The following is a 15,741-nucleotide window of genomic DNA, read 5'->3' as shown; positions in this document are numbered from 1 at the left end:
AAAAGATCCGTAAAAAAAATCATCAAAATTATAAACTCTATGCAAAACAAGTGCGCAACAGACTCGGATATTGAAATGAAATCAACTTAGTTCAATTAATATTCGACCATAAAAATACAACAATTTCACTTAAGTGACAATATCTTGGCAGAGTTGCTAGATCTTCAAACTTTTTACTGTTTCGTGACGGAGGAGCGGTACGACCCCTTCCATTTTTGAACATGAAAAAAAGACATGTTTTTCAATAATTTGCAGCCTGAAATGGTAATGATGGAAATTTGGTGTCAAAGTGACTAATATGTAAAATTGGATGCCCAAATTGATGGCGTACTCAAAATTTCGGAAAAAAAAAACTTATTTTTCATCGAACAAACACTAAAAAAGTTTTTAAAATTCTGCCATTATTCATTATTTCATTGACCCAGAAGGGTATTTTTTCATTCAGAACAAAATTTTTCATTTTAAAATGTCGTGTTTTTCTAACATTGCAGGGTTATTTTTTAGAGTGTAACAGTATTCTACAAAGTTGTAGGTTAGACAATTTTAAAAAATTTGATATACACTCAAACCCCGATGGTTCGACACCATCTATTGTCAAACGAACGGGGTCACTTTTTAGTTTGACACCCCTTTTACACGTAGTTCACACACACTACTAAACGTTTGTTTTGGTACCATTACGAAAAAAAAAGTTTTGCGAGAAAAAAGTTTTGAAAAACTTGGTCGTCGTCGATCATGGCCGTTAATCATCACCCGCGAAAAACACGGACTACGAAACAAAGGGAAACGCAAAAAGACCGATTGGTCCGATTTTCAACTTTAAATAATTAATTATTTGTGAAATTATCCAAAACTCAGTTGATCCTTTCGAAAAAATTCTCTTGAAAATTTAGAAATCATGATCAATATTAAATATTGCACCGTTTTGAAAATCTTATTTGTCTCTTCAAAACCAACTTTAAATGACCAAAAAGCAGCAAAAACAAATTCCATGTTTAATTTTTTTGCAGTGTACTTCTCAACTTTACCGAAGCCACCAAATCAATAAAAAAGCCCTCAAAAGATACAGATTTTTCAATTTTTACATGCCATTTGTGTATGCACCAAAAAGTTTCAGCTGGATTAAAAAATACAAAAAATAAAATAAAAAAATAGATTTCGTAGACAATGGCTCACATTAACGGTTTGAATATGTGCTAAAAATTTGGCAAGATATTGAGATTGTGTCACGTTCCCCAGAAAACCATTCCCCAGAAATCCATTCCCCAGAAATCCATTCCCCAGAATGAACCGTTCCCCAGAAAACCATTCCCCAGAATGTACCGTTCCCCAGAAATATTTATCGTGGTGATTATAATTATTTCCAAAATTTCAGAAAAAAATCCAAAATTTTCAAAATTTCTGAATGTTTTCAAAATTTTTCAAATTTTCCAAATTTCCAAAATTTCTGAATGTTTTCAAAATTTTTCAAATTTTCCAAATTTTCCAAATTTTCCAAATTTTCCAAAATTTCCAAAATTTCCAAAATTTCCAAAATTTCCAAAATTTCCAAAATTTCCAAAATTTCCAAAATTTCCAAAATTTCCAAAATTTTCAAAATTTTCAAAATTTCCAAAATTCCCGAAATTTCCAAAATTTCCAAAATTTCCAAAATTTCCAAAATTTCCAAAATTTCCAAAATTTCCAAAATTTCCAAAATTTCCAAAATTTCCAAAATTTCCAAAATTTTCAAATTTTCTGAAATTTACAAAATTTACAAAATTTACAAAATTTACAAAATTTACAAAATTTACAAAATTTACAAAATTTACAAAATTTACAAAATTTACAAAATTTACAAAATTTACAAAATTTACAAAATTTACAAAATTTACAAAATTTACAAAATTTACAAAATTTACAAAATTTACAAAATTTACAAAATTTACAAAATTTACAAAATTTACAAAATTTCCAAAATTTCCAAAATTTCCAAAATTTCCAAAATTTTCAAAATTTCTAAAATTTCCAAAATTTTCAAAATTTCCAAAATTTCCATAATTTTCAAAATTTCAAAAATTTAAAAAAAATCAAAATTTCCCTAATTTCAAATTTTCAAAAAACTAAAAAAAGTCATAATATTTGATTTTTTTTATATTTTAATTTTTTTTTTCTATTTAATTCTGATTTTTGAATTTTAAACTTTTTGATTTTTTGGAGAATTTTGAAAATGTTTTTAATTTATGACATTTTCGAAGCTTTGGTTTTTTTTGACTTACCATTAACAAATTATGATCGTAATATTTAGATCGAAAAATCTCGATCGTGATGCGAGAAATAAAGATTGAAATATTACGCTCGAGTGCAATAATCACCACGTTAACTTGTGTCAGCAGTTATTATAAGGCTAGAAAGGTTTCCCGTCTTTAAAGAAAGGAAAACTTAACTGACTGATACAAGTTGAATTTTACATTTAAAAGGGAGGAGGAGAGTTTTCCCTTCTGTAAGGAGGGGAAAAATGTATAGCCTTGTTATTATAACTGCGACACGGGTTTAATTTTTCCTTTTTTAAGTAAAAGAAAAAATACTTGACCACTTACACAACTTTTTAAATTTGTTATCACTAGTCAAGAGAGTTTTTCCTTATGGAAACAAGAAAGAATACAAGAAAAAAAAATCCTTTAAAGCGAAAATTCAACTTTAAAGAAGGTGAAATTAAACTTGTGTGAGGAGACCTTAAAAGAAAGAAAAATTAATCAGTTATTGTAAGTCAAGAGAGTTTTCTTCTTCCAAAAATGATTAATTAAATTTTGTCACTTTAAATCAAATTTAGAAAATTTAAATAATCATGCAAAATGAGCAATATGCCAAAGGTCCAATATGTCAAATGGAATTATAAAAATGACACCCATAATCATATTTTAATTTTAACAAACATTTTTCTTCTTTGCAAAATAAAAATAGCATTCACGGAAAACAAGAAATAAAAAGAAAATGCAATTTATTCGGCATTTGTAAAACAAATTTAACAAGAATGAAAAAGAAGGGAAAATTTCTTAGAATAATAGAACGAGTCATAAGCCGAATTAACATTTTCTGTTATTTTCTCAAGAATTGCTGTCAAAAAAAAGAAAAATTTCTTGGCATCGATAAAATAACCTTGTCCAATTTTTATATTTTCTAAGAAATTTCAAACAAACTAATATTTGAAACTACTTTGATTTTTCGAGAAAGAAACTTTTCTGGGGAATAGTTTTCTGGGAAATGGTACATTCTGGGGGAATGGTTTTCTGGGGAACGTGACACAATCGATATTGAAAATTGTAAAAATTGATTGTCTAAAACAACTAAGATTTGAAAACTAAACATTTTTTGAGACTTTATTACATATCTGGAGCAACACGAGAAAAGGGAGGATAAGCATTTTGACAGTTTGAACTATTTTGCTATTTCTCAAGCCTCAGGTGATTTTTTTTTTTTCAAAATTCAAAGTTTGAAACAAAAGATGGCCTTCCCAGCTTCCGTTTAACACAATAGGTTTTGTAAAATATTTGCCTATTGCCTGGGAAATTGCAAAATAGTTGCAGCTGTCAAAATGTTTTTGCACCCTTTTCAAATATTGCTCCAGATATGAGAAGATTGATGTTTGGAAGGCATTAGGCAGTGGGCTTTTGCAAATTGTATTAAAAGTGTTTGTCTCTCTGCTCTGGTCGATATTGAAGGAGGGCAAAAACATCTAAATGTTAAGGCAATTCAATGTACTATTTCTGAATCCTAAATTCAGAACCATCATTGACAGTCATTGCCCCAAAAGTGAAAGACACCATCTACGACCTTAACAAGCCTTATTTTCGAAACATAAATTTTAAAAGTATAATGCTTGAAATGCTTTAGCTTGATTAAAGATATTATTTTTACAATTTCGAATGGTTTTCGACTTTTTCTAAACTTATCGCAAGCACCTCCTTATTCATCCATGCAAGGAAGCTTCCTCCCCACTTGCTCTCCCATTCCTTTCTCAGAGTAGCTTCCTCACGATATTCTCAACTCAAAACACAGCACAGCGAGCACAAGTTTATTTCGTTTCGTTCTCCCCACACAGCAACCATCCGACGACGACGACGACGAGACGGTATAACTGCAAAACACGTCACGACGTGTTCAATTTTGCTTTCCTGCTTTGCCTCCGGTAATGGATCGCGTTCTAACGATCTCTCTAGAACGGCACCCCTTTCAAAGCGGTAGCACTGTGAGCGCGCCCACCGTCGTCAAGCCCGGGTAGCTCAGTCGGTAGAGCGTTGGACTTTTAATCCAACGGTCTAGGGTTCAAGTCCCTATTCGGGCGGGTGATTTTTTTTGTGGAGTCATCAAGTAGTTTGTTTAAGTAATCAAAATAGCTGCTTGATGGTAACGTAGAGCGAGCAAAAAAAATCTGTCAGAAGTGGGATTCGAACCCACGCCCTCAGAGAGGACCAGAACGCTCACTGTCGAACCGGAGGGTAGAACCCCGGCAAGATTTTACTCTTGAGTCTGGCGCCTTAGACCGCTCGGCCATCCTGACATGTGTGAATGTCGGTCGGTCACAGTGGCGAAAGTTAACTCTGCTTACTGAGTGTGTGTATTTCAACGAGCCACTTGAATGAGTCACTTATAGGGACATGGCGTTACATCGTGCTGCCACCTGGTTTTTTTAAGCGCAAGAGTGGAAAAGTGCTGAGTCATCGTCTAAAAATAGACGGCGTCCTATCTCGCCCAGCAAAATTAAGTCGATAAAGTAGTCGGTTTCGATGAGAAAAAGTGGAAAACGTGGTCTAAAAATAGCGACGCCATCCCCCTATTCTAGCGATAGAGCGACCGTATAATGCGGTACAAGTGGGGACGCTCTGATAATAATAAAGCAAAAATGACATGCGCAGTAGACTTGGCGGCGAGCTGGCGAGCGAGAGAATGAATGGATGTGGTAATGAGGTGTCAAAGGCCAACTTGAGCCGGAATGGAAGAAGATTCCGTCGCAGATGTCGTGCAGGCAGGCAGCAAGTAGCCGACATGTTCACCTTGACCGGTTTACCTACATCAACGGGCTGACTTTGGCGAAGGTATTATCGAAGTCAATTTTCGTCATTATGTTTAAAGGTTTCGCGTCTGCTAAGGAAACCTTAATTAGTGAAGCATGGCCCGTGGAGCATAAGCGATGGAAATTGAAAGTGACAGTTTTAGCAGTAATCAACGATTCGATTGACGGAGCTTTGTTTGTTTTATGAAACAAATCGAAACAAGCGGCCCCATAGCTCAGCTGGTTAGAGCGTCGTGCTAATAACGCGAAGGTCGTGAGTTCGATCCTCTCTGGAGCCAATGCACTTTTTTGTGCAGCTAGTGGATTTTTCATCACTTTGAAAAGTGTTCTATTCTGTAGCTGATGAACCACCCAAAATGCCACAACTATCACTTTTCTGTTCATGGCAGCATGAATATCACCATCATCATCAGCTACAAGGGCAAAAATTTACCCTGTGGTCAGAGTTTTCTCTGATACCAGAGAGTTGTAGCAGTCTCGACTGCCCAAAACGACAACCAATTTTGAGTTCTTGGTAAACATTTGCTCTGCTTTCAACCCCGTTTTGTCGATGACAACAACAATGACCATCCCCATCATTGAAGTAGTGGTGGTGGTGGTGGTGACACCAACATCATACTCTTGCTCTGATACATGAATGCAGCTGGATGATGTGAGAATCGAAATTGATTGATTGACTCTGATAGTGTTTTTTTTTTATTCGATAAAAAACAAACACTGGAAACAACATTAAAACGTAAAAAGCTTCAAACTAACAGTTACATCACTTTCAAACGTTAGTCGAGCTACCAATAAAGCTAAATAACCACCAGTACAACCCACTTGTGTGTGTGTCGGTTGAGTGGTTATTAGTGTGTGGTGTGAGCTCGAGTACTTTTTATCAGAGCTTGTTAGTGTTTGCTTTCTTCGCTAGTGATTAGATTAGAAGTTTATTTCAAAACGTAAAGCAGAGAGTGCGTTTGGAAACGTGTATTCAACAAACACCACCTGACTCCGTGGCGCAACGGTAGCGCGTCTGACTCCAGATCAGAAGGTTGCGTGTTCAAATCACGTCGGGGTCAATTGAAAGGAAATCTTTTTTTTTATGTGATTTACACAATCTTTAGCCAGTGTTGTCACATCTCTTATTATATTTTAGCTAAAAGTTCAAATGGTAAGGTTCTACGAAGAAATATAACCGACGTGAAAGACAAAAAAAGAATCCTGCGTCGGCCGGGAATCGAACCCGGATCAACTGCTTGGAAGGCAACTATGCTGACCATTACACCACCGACGCCCCTGCTGGAGAAATTATACCCGTTCCAGCTGAACCATTTTTCCCTCTCCGATTATGGTTGTTATCAGTTCAAATAATACATCTGTTTAGATTCAATTACACACTCTTCAGAGAAAGGGATTCATACTTGGTAAATAAAAGAATGAAAACAAGTAAACCCGGCACAAACTCGCGAACCAATCTGAATAACAACATTGTTTGCCAAGTCTCCCCGAACGCCGCAAAAAAAACCGTCGAATTACCCCAGAGCGACGCGTCCAACGTTGTTGTGATGTATTTATTTTCTCGACAGGTAAAATTGAATTAAAAATCCTTCATTTTTCCATAACATACAAGCACACATAAACACACATATGTCAGCAGCAAACCACGTGCACACCACACGCTCACCCACGAGTCACTGGAAGGATGAAAGCTGTTTTTTGGAGGTAAATATTTGTCAGAAAACGGAGGTTTTTTTTCTCACTCCCACTTTCAGTTTCAGTAAAACCTTTTGATATTGGGCTGAAAACAAGGATGAGAACGTCGAAATTACTGACAAAAGCAAGACATATTTGCATTCAATAAAAATCATTTTTGCAATTCCGTCGTGAAACTACTTACTTTTCCTGTCATTCTTGAACGACGAAATAGCCTACTTTTCTGTACCAAAAATAACAGAATCGAATAGCAACACTTTTCAAAATAAATGCTGAAAAGTTCTACTTTTCAGCACTGAAATGAGTGCTGAAAAGTTGAACTTTTCAGCACTTGTTTCGAAAAGTAACACTTTTCAACATTTTTTTGATTTAAACGTTTTTGTATTTTGTCTATAATACATGAAAATTTGACTCAATAGGTGTTTTTCGGAATTGCAAAAAATGTTGTATGGAACTCGTTGCAAAACTTGATTTTTTCAGCACTCGTCGTATTTATCCAACTCGGTGAACCTCGTTGGATAAATGTACGACTCGTGCTGAAAAAATCCTCTTATTGCAACTTGTTACATAAACTACTATTTTGCAATTCCGTCGTGAAACTACTCACTTTTCCTGTCATTCTTGAACGACGAAATAGCCTACTTTTCTGTACCAAAAATAAAAGAATCGAATACCAATACTTTTCAAAATAAATGCTGAAAAGTTCTACTTTTCAGCACTGAAATAAGTGCTGAAAAGTTGAACTTTTCAGCACTTGTTTTGAAAAGTAACACTTTTCAAAATTATTTTGATTTAAACGATTTATTGACAAAATACATGAAAATTTGACTTAAAATTTCACTCAATGGGTGTTTTCCGGAATTGCAAAAAATGTTGTATGGAACTCGTTGCAAAACTTGATTTTTTCTGCACTCGTCGTGTTTATCCAACTCGGTGAACCTCGTTGGATAAATGTACGACTCGTGCTGAAAAAATCCTCTTTTTGCAACATGTTGCATAAACTACTATTACAGCATGCTTTGAATACCTTGGGCTGCGCGGTGTGGACTAGCTTTTGACAATCAAAACGTATTTTGAAACATTCAGCAGATTTTTAAGGTGAGAAATTTCTCAACAAATCTGCTTTTACAAATATGTTCAAGAGATCGATCCACTCCATAAAATTTGGAAAATTATATTAAATTGTATACCAGAAACCGGTGAAATATTCATCGTTTAACTTTTTACAAATTAATTCAGGTAAAATTACACAATCATGAATAATATTTTTAAAATTTTTGAAAATTCATTTAAAAAAGTGTAAAATGTGAATGAATAACACTTAAGTGCTCATAACTTTTGATAAGGTTATCAGATAATCGATATTTTAGACTCGTTGGAAAGGTCTTTTGATTACCTATCCAACGGACAAGATTTTCATGAAAATATCTGAGATTCGGCCTAAAAAAGGTGTATAAATCCAGAGCAACATTTGAAAGGGGCGGTACGACATTGCTCTTACACGCGTTTAAATGGGACGAAAGGCCGTAAGAGCAATTTCGTACCGCCCCTTTCAAATGTTGCTCCAGAAATAACACTTAAGTGCTAAAAACTTTTGATAGGGTAATCAGATCTTCGATGTTTTTTTTTGGCTCGTTGGAAAGGTCTTAAATACCTTTCTAAAAATGACGGGTTTTCTAACAAAACCCAACCTTTTTACGATCTTCCGGACATTCTTCAAAAAAAAATTTTTATCATTACTTTTTAACCCTTTCAGGCCTGATGGGTCATATATGACCCATACCAAAATTCGGTTGTATAAAATCACACAGTGCTCAAAACATATAACATTGTTCAGCAAAGTTGTAATTTATGAGTTTCTCTACCTAGGAAAAAATGTTTGAGTGGTTGTTAATGGCCTTTTTGACGACCTAGAACATCCTGAAAACCTGAAATTTGGAAACTTCAGAAAATGTTGAAGATAATTCAGGTTTACAACGATTTTTCAAGGCAAATGAAGTTTAGTTATTACCAGTCACATCCTCACGACCATTTGGGACCACTTCGATCCCTTTGGATCTCTTTTGGGATGATCTAGGTCCTCCAAAGTGTCCTGGAATACAGATCTTGGAGTCTACCGCCGTAACAACACGATTCTACCAAGTTTCCGATTATGGTTCATATTCAGTGATGTCCCTGGGACCCTTTGGCAACACTATGAGCTATGTGGGTCACTTTTGGGATGATCTGGGTCCTCCAAAGTGTCCTGAAATACAGATCTTGGAGTCTACCGCCGTAACAACAGGATTCTACCAAGTTTCCGATTATGGTTCATATTCAGTGATGTCCCTGGGACCCTTTGGCAACACTATGAGCTATGTGAATCACTTTTGGGATGTTCTGGGTCCTCCAAAGTGTCCTGGAATACAGATCTTGGAGTCTACCGCCGTAACAACACGATTCTACCAAGTTTCCGATTATGGTTCGTATTCAGTGATGTCCCTGTGACCCTTTGGCAACACTATGAGCTATGTGGATCACTTTTGGGATGTTCTGGGTCCTCCAAAGTGTCCTGGAATACAGATCTTGGAGTCTACCGCCGTAACAACACGATTCTACCAAGTTTCCGATTATGGTTCGTATTCAGTGATGTCCCTGTGACCCTTTGGCAACACTCGGAGCTATTTGGATCACTTTTGGGATGTTCTGGGTCCTCCAAAGTGTCCTGGAATACAGATCTTGGAGTCTACCGCCGTAACAACACGATTCTACCAAGTTTCCGATTATGGTTCATATTCAGTGATGTCCCTGGGACCCTTTGGCAACCCTCTGAGCTATGTGGGTCACTTTTGGGATGATCTGGGTCCTCCAAAGTGTCCTGAAATACAGATCTTGGAGTCTACCGCCGTAACAACACGATTCTACCAAGTTTCCGATTATGGTTCATATTCAGTGATGTCCCTGGGACCCTTTGGCAACACTATGAGCTATGTGGATCACTTTTGGGATGTTCTGAGTCCTCCAAAGTGTCCTGGAATACAGATCTTGGAGTCTACCGCCGTAACAACACGATTCTACCAAGTTTCCGATTATGGTTCGTATTCAGAGATGTCCCTGGGACCCTTTGGCAACACTCGGAGCTATGTGGATCACTTTTGGGATGTTCTGGGTCCTCCAAAGTGTCCTGGAATACAGATCTTGGATTTTTTCACCGTAACAACATGATTCTACCAAGTTTCCGATTATGGTTCATATTCAGTGATGTCCCTGAGACCCTTTGACGAACACGAGAAACCAATCCGCGGACGTGGAGATAAGTGAGATTGAGGGGAAACCTCGTATATTTTTGACCCATATAACGTCATGATTCGAATTCCCGGACGCTTCGAAACCCGGACACTTCATTTTGTTTTATCAATTATTTGAATATAAGTACGCATTATGAATGCCAAAACTGTGTTATTTGATGAACTCCAACATCAACTTTCATTTAAAGTTTGTTTGAACGCTGTAGTTAATGCCAAAACAATTAAATACAATAAAATTATAAGTTTACCAAAAATGCGAAACATTTCACTTGAAATATTTCATAGGCGTTCGAAGCACCGGGAAGGCAAAGCAGAAATTTATGGTTACGATTTCCTTAAATTCTAGCAAATGTTTATATAAACTATCGATTGTTTTGATGTTATCAGCTTATTTGAGACCTAAAGAATGCCATTCATTAACATTTCAGTACAAATTTGTGCGATTCATAAGTAAAATCGAGTGTCCGGAATTCGAAGCAAAAGTGTCCGGATTTCGAATCAGCTTTTATCAGTGTCCGGGATTCGAAGCACAACAAGTCATCTTAATTTTGAAATTCTGATGAAAAATTGTTTGAAAAGACATATTTTGCATGCATTTTCTTGAAACTGACTGTTTATACTACATCCTGATGATATTTCTACATTTCCATCTTATTTCATGATTTTTTGCCAGCTATAACAAAAATGATATGCTACTAAGTGTCCGGATTTCGAATCATGACGTTATAGTTTGATACCGATCATATAGCCCAATTTTCAGCTCGAATTTTGCCTGAGACTATGTAAGCGAGAAGAAAGTTGCAGTTGAGGCATTTCTCCGTGTATTGCTACAGAGTTTTTCAATGCTCAGATTCAGCCGCCCACAGATCGTTCGAGAGATTGAATGTGTTGGGTTTTGGGAGGTTTATGACTTGAACAAATTCAACTAACGCTGCAGTCAAAATCCTCCCTAGACCGCCACCTACCCCTTTTGCCTCAACACATGGGATTCAAGCCATCCTTTCGCTTACAAAGCGAAACCCGCCAGGAGCTGGCACCCTTTAGCATTACTAGACTCCAAGAACTGTATTCCAGGACACTTTGGAGGACCCAGATCATCCCAAAAGTGATCCACATAGCTCATAGTGTTTCCAATAGGTCCCAGGGACATCACTGAATATGAACCATAATTGGAAACTTGGTAGAATCGTGTTGTTACGGCGGTAAACTCCAAGATCTGTATTCCAGGACACTTTGGAGGACCCAGATCATCCCAAAAGTGATCCACATAGCTCATAGTGTTGCCAAAGGGTTCCAGGGACATCACTGAATACGAACCATAATCGGAAACTTGGTAGAATCGTGTTGTTACGGCGGTAGACTCCAAGATCTGTATTCTAGGACACTTTGGAGGACCCAGAACATCCCAAAAGTGATCCACATAGCTCATATTGTTGCCAACGGGTCCCAGGGACATCACTGAATATGAACCATAATCGGAATCTTGGTAGAATCGTGTTGTTACGGTGGTAGACTCCAAGATCTATATTCCAGGACACTTTGGAGGACCCAGAACGTCCAATAATGAAATGTAACTTTTTTTTTGCCTGTTTCTGTTTACTCATGGAAAAAATGAACTACTGGTACCAAAATTGTAGATGAACACAGCTCAGAAAAATTCAGGCCTGAAAGGGTTAAGTAAATTACTAAACTTAATCATTTTCAAAATCGGTTCAGCCAGTGCTGAGATAATTGAGTGAGAATATTTCGGTGCACACATCCACATCCAAACACACACACAGACTTTTGTTCAGTTTTTGATTCTGCGTCGATATGTAGACGTGAAGGTTGGTCTAGAAGCTCGTATTAAAAAGTTCATTTTCGAGTGATATTATAGCCTCTCTTCAGTAAGGTGAGGAAGGCAAAAATGATTGCAAACATAGTTTTCCTATATAAAAGTGCTGCTAGATTTTCAAATCCAGTCGTGTTTACGTGAGTAAATTTAAATAGGTTATCAACTGTTTCGAGTTTATGTTCGATATTTTTCAATAGTCATGAATTGGAAAACGTCTCTTTATTTATTGTTTTTTTTTTACTAGTTTGAAGATGTTTTTTGCAAAATGAAAATGCGAATTAAATTCAAACGGAATAATATGGAATCATACTGAGCATGGTACAGAAATTATCAAAGTACCTCAAGAAGTAGATTTTAACACATTTTGAAAAATTTCAAAAGTTATCTAACGAACACTCTAAATACTCTTCTCAAAGCGTCATATTTTTCTCAATGAAAATGAGTTCGAAAAAACGGACTGTATTGATAATAGCTTAAATTGAATATCTTCTAGGTTACAAGTTTTAAGCGTTATTTAACAGAAATCATTTTTTTTTTCAGTTTAATAGAAGATGCAACAAAGTAATCGAACTTCGGATAATTGAAACTTTTAATGATCGATACTGGACAGTTTGCTACAGTAAATTCTATGTAAATTTGGTCAAATTTCATATTCACAAATATTCTTTATGGTTCTTCTTCTTTAAATTTCTGGTTTGGTTCAATTGTTTCAAGTATGAAAGTACCTAATTTTTCAGGTTCTGATTGAAACGGATTACATTCTATAGCCAATGTTCTCCAGTCACTCACATACTCCCACACATCACATCCAATGCTTTATTACCTAATGTTTGAATGTTTCTTTTTTTTTCTCCCACGCGCACCGCAACTTTGCAAAATTTGCTTGGAGTATTTACTTTTACTCATTGTTTTACGGGCTTCAAACTTGTACCGGGGAAAAAGCACGAGATTTTTTTTCATTTCGGTGGTAGAGCTGGTGAGTTTGAACAAGGAACCGATCCCTCCGGGAACGTGCCGCGGCAGCACAGCAAAAGCCAACCACACCGGAATTGGTTTTATTTGATTTTAATTCCGTGAGAGAGCGGGCGCCGAGGTGGACCGATTGTGGCGCGCCAATTCTGAACATGGAGAACGTTTGGAGTTGGCAGACGCTGTTTGGCGTCGTACTGCTGGAAACAATTCTTCAGCAAAATGCAGAAATATATGGCGTCGGTGGTGTAATGGTCAGCATAGTTGCCTTCCAAGCAGTTGATCCGGGTTCGATTCCCGGCCGACGCAGGATATTTTTGGATGAAGGAGGCAAAAGTTTCCAACTGAGAAGATATTCTCACATTGAAAAAAGAAATTTGATCGAAACTTAAAATAATAGGTACACAGAAAAAAATGATGGTAATATTCATCAGGAAATGGTGACATATTTTGTGTCAAAAAAGGTGTAATCTTACACCAGAAAATGTTGAATTTTCATCATTTTCATCACATTTTTTCGGTAATATTACCCAAAAAAGAGTTAATATTCAATCTACCATATTTTCAACATTCCAAAACTGAACTTTTTTTGCTGTGTATTTCAGAGATTTCATTGGATATTTTGACAAATACCATTTAAAACAAATCCTGTTGGAAAATTTATACTGAAGCAACAGGGTAAAAAAAAGATTCTAGTTAAACGATCTCATTAGATTCCTTTCCAACGCCAGCCAAAACTAACTTTCCCAAACAGAAATAGGAAAAAGAATGTTCCCGGTTAAGTGGCAATGACGGCAGCGCGAAGATTTTCCAGCATCAAACGAATTTATTAGCACAAGATTTTTCAACCCCTCTCCGAAAAAGAAAATTCATTACCGAAAGAAGCGCAGAAAAAAAAACACCCTCATCGCTTAATTAACTTTCCGCCGTGGTGCCGTTCTCTCACCTGGACAGGATAAAGTGGTTTTCCTATCCCTCTCCCCCCTCTACCTTCCTTACCCCGCTAGCAAGCCCTCCAGGAAATCCAACCCGAAAGTGTATTAGAATGCGGATGTGCTGGCTGGCCTTTTTACGCTTTCTGGACGGGAATGCTGTTTTCAACCGTTCGCCACCCCGCCTGGGGGGGGAGAAAACTATAAAAGATTTCACCGCAACTAATACCACTACTTGAGATTCTTGGATAGGCCGCTTGAAATGATTTTTTTAAAGCTTTAACAGTACACGGAAAGCTTTTTTTCCTAAAAAAAATATTTTTAATTGACTTTTTTTAAACTAATAATTTCAATATTGAATTATTTCAAAACTTTTTTCGGGTTCTTTTTTATTCATACTAGAGCAACATTTAGCTTATTGGAATATATCTATTTATTCCCATTTAATTTTCAGCCTATCAGCACTTTTGCATTAAATTACAGCTCTCAAAAGGCGTCTTTTAAGGCTGTTTCAAAAATTAATTAACAACTAATATTAATTAATAACACTGCAAAATTACAAAAGTATTTGAAAAAGATCGTATATTAAGAATAGGAATAAATCCTCTAAATATCATAAAAACATTAATAATAATTGTATTTTTAAAACAAGAATAACATTTTTATAAACCAACTATCAGTTATTTTTATTAAATTTATTGATTTGCAAGATATCGACCTGAGCTGTACTTGTTAATTGTATTTTGCTTTGTTTTGTTTAACCCTTTTAAGCCTGAATTTTGACAAAAATATTTTTTGAGTTAATTATGGGAAAATGATTGTTATGACCATATGAATATTATAGGGTAATTTTGAAAATTTTCATTTTTGGGTCATATATGACCCATTAGGGTGTAATATGATTGTATGGAAAAAAATAAAGTTGTCCAAATTTAGCTAGCACAGCAACTTTTTGGTTCCTTATAGGGTCCTTAACAACTCCCCAAAGTTTGATAACGATTGGTTAAGTCCCCACTTTGCACAAAGCGATTCAATTTCCCATACAAATTTGTATGGGAAAAATCATTTTTTTGAATTTTGATATTTAAAAAATCCACGTTTCACGCTATATCAAAACCGGATTCGTATTCAGATGCTCTGGAATGTGCTCTACAACTTTCCCGAAGAGAGTATGGTGCTAACTTGCTCCTATAAAAAGATACAGCGTGTTCAAAACTCGTCTAAAACGTCACGTTTTAGACGAGTTTTGAGGACGCTGTATCTTCTTTCAGGAGCAAGTTAGCACCATACTCTCTTCGAGCAACCAAATATGAATCCGGTTTTAGTATAGCGTGAAAATTGTTTTTTTTTAATATCAAAATTCATAAAAATGATTTTTCCCATACAAATTTGTATAGAAAATTTAATCGCTTTACGCAAAGTGAGGACTAAACCAATCATTCTCAAACTTTGGGGAGTTGTTTAGGACACCAAAAGGAACTGAAATAATGCTGTGCTGAAAAATCGATTTTGATATTACACCCTAAAGACCCATCAGGCCTGAAAGGGTTAATTTACTTGAAATTTTGTTTGTTCATATACCAGGCATTCTTTAAGACCATAAATTGGTATTTTTTTAATTGAAGCATATACACTTTGACACATTTAGGATGATAATATTGCATATATTTTGAGTACAGTCCAGACTCGATTATCCAAAGGCCTTACCAAAATTTCACTTCGGATGGTGGAATCACAAAAAAAAATCATTGTCTTATTTTTTGATTTAACTACTCTAAAGTGATCTCAAATTTTGAAATTCATGATGGCGGCCAAAATGATGATGATAAAATTTAAAAAAAAACGTTTTTTTTAATTTTTAATGGGCAATAAACTATTCAAATTTGACTAAAATGGGGTCGCAGAACTCGAATTTGATGATTAAAGCAAGAAAACACTTTTTTTGTTTTTTTTTTTTTTTTGATCATTCGA

At 35.7% G+C, this 15,741-nt stretch overlaps 6 non-coding genes across 6 annotated transcripts; 4 read left to right on the top strand and 2 right to left on the bottom strand.

The window, feature by feature from the left end:
• Window positions 1–4,251: 4,251 nt before the first annotated feature.
• Window positions 4,252–4,324, top strand: Trnak-uuu (transfer RNA lysine (anticodon UUU)). Its single transcript has one exon. It is a non-coding gene; the product is annotated as a tRNA-Lys (tRNA).
• Window positions 4,325–4,412: 88 nt separating this feature from the next.
• Window positions 4,413–4,540, bottom strand: Trnal-caa (transfer RNA leucine (anticodon CAA)). Its single transcript has 2 exons — window positions 4,503–4,540; window positions 4,413–4,457 (listed from the first exon to the last, which is right to left on the bottom strand). It is a non-coding gene; the product is annotated as a tRNA-Leu (tRNA).
• A 717-nt stretch (window positions 4,541–5,257) lies between these two features.
• Window positions 5,258–5,331, top strand: Trnai-aau (transfer RNA isoleucine (anticodon AAU)). The gene has a single exon. It is a non-coding gene; the product is annotated as a tRNA-Ile (tRNA).
• Window positions 5,332–6,042: 711 nt separating this feature from the next.
• Window positions 6,043–6,114, top strand: Trnaw-cca (transfer RNA tryptophan (anticodon CCA)). The gene has a single exon. It is a non-coding gene; the product is annotated as a tRNA-Trp (tRNA).
• A 143-nt stretch (window positions 6,115–6,257) lies between these two features.
• Window positions 6,258–6,329, bottom strand: Trnag-ucc (transfer RNA glycine (anticodon UCC)). Its single transcript has one exon. It is a non-coding gene; the product is annotated as a tRNA-Gly (tRNA).
• A 6,746-nt stretch (window positions 6,330–13,075) lies between these two features.
• Trnag-ucc (transfer RNA glycine (anticodon UCC)) lies at window positions 13,076–13,147 on the top strand. Its single transcript has one exon. It is a non-coding gene; the product is annotated as a tRNA-Gly (tRNA).
• Window positions 13,148–15,741: the final 2,594 nt, after the last annotated feature.

The sequence above is a fragment of the Culex pipiens genome, chromosome 1, assembly GCF_016801865.2.
Source record: "Culex pipiens pallens isolate TS chromosome 1, TS_CPP_V2, whole genome shotgun sequence".
Taxonomy (NCBI): Eukaryota; Metazoa; Arthropoda; class Insecta; order Diptera; family Culicidae; genus Culex; species Culex pipiens.
This window is presented reverse-complemented; position numbering and strand designations above follow the sequence as displayed.